The sequence below is a fragment of the Glossina fuscipes genome, unplaced genomic scaffold (assembly GCF_014805625.2).
Source record: "Glossina fuscipes isolate IAEA_lab_2018 unplaced genomic scaffold, Yale_Gfus_2 113, whole genome shotgun sequence".
Classification (NCBI taxonomy): Eukaryota; Metazoa; Arthropoda; class Insecta; order Diptera; family Glossinidae; genus Glossina; species Glossina fuscipes.
In genome coordinates this window covers 2,397,948-2,403,074 of record NW_023998456.1, presented here as the reverse complement: position 1 = coordinate 2,403,074, position 5,127 = coordinate 2,397,948, and the positions used below count along the sequence as shown (strand labels likewise).

The 5,127-nt window shown below is 38.1% G+C and overlaps 1 pseudogene; it reads right to left on the bottom strand.

Moving 5' to 3' along the window:
• Nucleotides 1-1,407: 1,407 nt before the first annotated feature.
• On the bottom strand, nucleotides 1,408-2,878 carry LOC119639827 (annotated as a pseudogene).
• Nucleotides 2,879-5,127: the final 2,249 nt, after the last annotated feature.

The following is a 5,127-nucleotide window of genomic DNA, read 5'->3' as shown; positions in this document are numbered from 1 at the left end:
CTTGCTTTTATCCTGGCAATATACGGATAAGAAAGGCATTAGTTTCGTGCAGACTGAACCTAATGCAGAATGCTTCTCTTCAGGCCATATTCCGGAGACAATAATTTCGTGGATCCGTCAATTAGTCGCGATGAACCATTGAAAGTTTACGCGGAATACAGCTTCGTTAAGCAATACTTGACCTCTTCCTACTTTGTTTTAGTTGACGGCGTAGAACAAGCAGATATTTTATGGTTAACTAAACATTTTAAAGATTTCGCTGATTTAGCTTGCAATATGCCCAATAAATTTATTAATGAATTCCCGTTCGAGTATTTGATAAGCATTAAAGACTTGTTAAGTATTATTACCCGACGAGTGGCTGTCGAACATCATAATGCGGAAACTTTAACTACTTATCCTATTTGGCTGCCGATTACCTACAATTCGAAAACGGAACTTTCGGAATTCGTTTCCTATTTTCCAAATCGAACTGTTCGTGGAGTAGACAATCATTGGATTGCGAAGCCTTGGAATTTGGCTAGAGGTCTGGATATGCAATAGCTTGGCGCAAATTGTAAGTTTGTCTGAAACGGGACCTAAAATCGCTCAAAAATACATCGAACGGCCTGTTCTATTGTATCGCTCCGATTACCAAGCTCTAATTAAATTCGATGTACGTTATGTGATATTGTTGAAGTCCGTTAAACCATTAGAGGCTTACATTCATCGCAATTTCTATTTACGTTTTGCTAATAAAACGCCTTCTTTAGATCACTTGGATGACTATGAGACACACTTTACAGTAATGAACTATCAGACTGAGGCTGAATTGCATCATCTAAGATGTGAGGATTTCTTACCCTTATGGCAAAAACAAAATCTTGAAAATCTTTGGCATAAGCAAGAAGATAAAATCTTTCAAATGTTGTAAGAAATGTTAGAATGCGCTACGAGTCCTCCACCGCCGTGCGGTATAGCATCTTGCTTACAATCTAGAGCTTTGTATGCTGCAGATATTATGCTTGATGACTACAGCACTGATGACGGAAGACAGCGTAAAATGCGGCCGGCGATTTTAGAAATTAATTGGACCCCGGATTGTAAATGTGTCTGTGATTATTATCCGGAATTTTTTAACGATATTTTTAAACTCTTGTTCCTAAACGAAACAAATTATGAGATTTTTCGTCCGTTGAAAAGAACTGAGAAACTTTTTACATGAAAAATTTTTACTTCTGCTTATAAAGAAGCAAAACAAAATTAGGATATTTAGCTTACTCTTTACTTTTACCACTTTTGAATGCTGAAAGTTGCCAATATTCTACAAAGGATCTCACGACAAACAAAATTGTATCTCATCTCTCGGAAGTCGCTCATATTTATTAAAAAACATAAAGTATATGAATAGATTTGTTACTTAAAAGCTTATCGGATTATGGCAATAACATTATGCATAATGCTGACAAGCATAAAATCTGAACAGCTCGATCGGGCTACTTGGTTAAACTTAGTTGTGAAAAAACTACTGTCAAAACTTTCTATGAAACGGGCTAGTTTATCGCGTCAACGCGTCGGATGGAAGCCGCAGATTCATAATTGAGTAAAAGTACTTGAGCAGCATTTAAAAAAATTATCCAGCATCACTTTAATGTCACGGTCAGCAGCAGGAAAATTTTTTGGATTCATTACGGCTGAATTATTGAAAGCGAATCCCAAAGAAAATCTTTAATTTGCATCGATCCAAAAATTAATTTACGATAGAAACAACACTTGGCTTCTTAATTATTAAAAGCTTACCAAAACAGTGTAGTAATCGCGCATACGTATAATTTTACATGAATATTTGAAACGCTGCACTAATTCCTCTAGGAGCATTAAGCTAGAAAGGCGATTACGCATTTTAACACTACGAGGAAACATAGGTGGCTGGCTGCGATCATGAATGCACGGCTAAAAGCCCATTGGATTAGGACAATCGGCTTAAATATGGAAATAATCATCATATTTCTCCTTTCTTTGGTTATTTTCTCTTTATTTTACTCACAGCCCGATATAGGTTGCGTACCTTTTGCAATGGTTTTTTTGATTTGCGGTGTTAGCTCTAATAAAGCATTCAAATGTTTATAAATCTCTCTCAGAATTAGTCATGGCATAGTCAAATAAATACAACGATTGATAGAAATGACGCATAAAAAACGATGTACAATGGGCATTATATCTTCGGACTATTTGATGAGTTGCTATGTCTAACCAATTCGTCTTCATTTTCTTTTCACAGACCACCAACTGACGCTGCTGACGATGATTCTTGGTTGGCCAACAGCGATGAATTGCCGTATAATTGAAAGTCCTCTCCTTCGTTAACGCTACTTGAAATTATGATATTTTTAATGTGTATTATTAAATGGCGCCCAGCGTGCCAAAAGGACCGCAATGCCTTGTCTTCAATTTTAGCCGGAGCAAAATATAAACATATGAATAGCACTTGATCCATGGAATTACCCTCCAACCAAGAAACCGTACAAGCAAACCACGCGTCAAAGATACCAATCAGATCCTCATAGGAGAGATTGTTTAGCTTTAAAACGCCAACCTTAACAAAGAAAAAAGATAAGAAAGTACATTTTTTACTAGTTATCTTATTGGAAGAGATGTCTCTTGGGGTTTAACGTCTGCACCTGGCGTGATGCCTTAATCAGACGGGTTGCCTACAACCATAGGCACTCTTTTAAGTTGAAAGATGACCCCTCGGGGGGAAAGACAATCCCCTAATAAGGGGGCCTTTCTTACCCCGAGGTTCTCAGAAAGGAAGAGATATATAAGTTACGTCAACTGCCGTTTCAAAAGTGTACGGTTTCGTATCATTGCGATTATAGCCCATTCCCAAACCCAGTTTTCAACGCTGAACAATCCAAAATGCACATAAGATATGTTAGGCGTCAGATCTTTCAGGCATGCTTGGCATCCCAGCTGATCATCGATGTGCCGCGCTATTGAGTAACCAGTGATCAGCCGCTGGTGGTTTTCTTCTTTCTTTATTGGACAGTCGAGTTAAATACTTCCCCATCCAGATTGTTAGCATAAACTGTTCTTCGGTTCTCGCTTCGAGTTTGTAGCTTACTTCCTCGATGAGGAAGTAATCATCCTCAGGCCCGGAGCCGCCACACCAACTCGACAATTGAAAGTTCCTCAGTCTATCTAGCAGCTCCATTATATCTAGTGACGACCGGCTCCTCATCCTCATGCCGAGCACCATATTGTAGAAGAACCTCTCCAAGAGATCCTGGCTTACCCTGTATGGCGCGATGATTATGCCAGGGTAAGCTCTCAGGGGGTCCTTCATTCAGCGTCTGAAATTTCTTAGGGTTTGCGCATAACCAGCGCTATATGGTCCGCCCTTAAATTTCGCACGAGATAGCGGTTCACCTCATTGAGTTTAGACTTGAACTCCATCCATGTTCAGCTGGTGATGGAGCCCAGGTGCAGGACGTTGGCGAACTTTGTTACCGCACAGATTAGGTCTTGCGATTTGCCGCCAGAGCTGTCGACCTCCTTTGTCTTAATAACCGCCTGGACAGTCGCGACCTGCGTATCGTTCACCAATTGCATCATAATGTAGCGCGACCCACATGGCGAGCTATACATGGGCATAGCTCCAGTCCGTCCAGAACGTTCCCAGGGCGTCTTCATTTTCGCCAGCTTTGTCAGCAGTTTGAAGTTGTATTGGCTTTCCTTTTTTTTCGGTATCTATCTATTATCGACTCCACCAAAGGGGATAGTCGTAGAGCAGACAGATTAAATGGGTGCTGCCGTCTGGCCGCTTTCTTCGGTGCACACTGTTGGAGAATTTACCTTCCATTATTTGTACATTACGTTCAAACTGCGTTCTAACGTTGATAATGGTAGCTAAAATGAAAGTTGAAATTTCTGGTAAGAATTTGATAAAAATTGGTAAATAGCAAAAATACATTTCCATCATTTTATAATTGTTCCATGTTTGCTTTCTTATAAAACGATTTCAATGGTTTTTTTTACTTCCGGTTGAGTAGAAAAATTTGTTAACTTTCAAAACAAAAATTTGAACCCCATTTATTTACATTAATTGAGTGGTAAAAGCTCCATTTAAATTCTAAATTTTCTTTTAGTAGCCATTTAAATATAGTTTTTTCCTGGCCCTTTTCCTATCCTTTTTAACATTTCCACCCACTTTTAAACGTTTTCGTGCTTCAACGAATTGTACGGAATCGTCGGTATCAGCACCCACCTTTTTAAACCGTTCACGCTTAGATTCCTCAATATCTTTAAGTTCTAATTTTACCATACGCTTCGTTGACACATTCTCTTCGTCGTTCTCGCATTTGTACAGAGGCAGTTTTTTATGCATTACAAAAGTAGTTACTTTGCGTGAAATGAAGTAGGTAGGTAGGTATTACAATAATATATTAATATATTTATATATTATTTATTTACTTTCTTCTGTTTTAGGTAACAAAACAATGAACTGCAATGCCATAAAGCGAGAAAAAAATTACGCAAGACAAGAAGAAAAATTGTTCTATACGTGTAGGCCTTCTTATAAAATGCCTCGATTGTTTTTTTTTTGTTCGCTCACAGGTTTAACCGCAACTCACTTCACGCCTACTTTTTCTTTTCGAGTCGCAATACGAAAAAAAGCTCTTTAAAAGAATCGAACGTTTTCTCAGGAGCAGGATCGTCCAGCGGTATTATCGCGTGCCCGTGAAATCCGTCATCGAGGCTAAGTTTGGTTTGGAATATTATGAAGAGGTCATATGTTCGTTTGAGAATCCAATTATGGTTCATGGAGAAATTACTCAGAGGGAGAAGTTTTGTCAAAAGTTTCTCTTTCCTTATTTTGCGCGAATTTTAACTCAAGTAGATTAAATCTTTGATGGAGAAAATGCCATCGGTCTGCCAAGTGACACTATCGAAACCAGTACTCTATACGATTACATAAAACTTATTGGTATCGAAAGTCCGCTACTCTATCTTATTACTATTTACAAATTTTAAAGTTTGCTTCAAAGCGATAAAAGATTTTTTATATTTTTCTTATAAATAAATACTTAGCGGGATTCCACACAATCGAGGTATAACGTATATATATATATATATATATATATATAT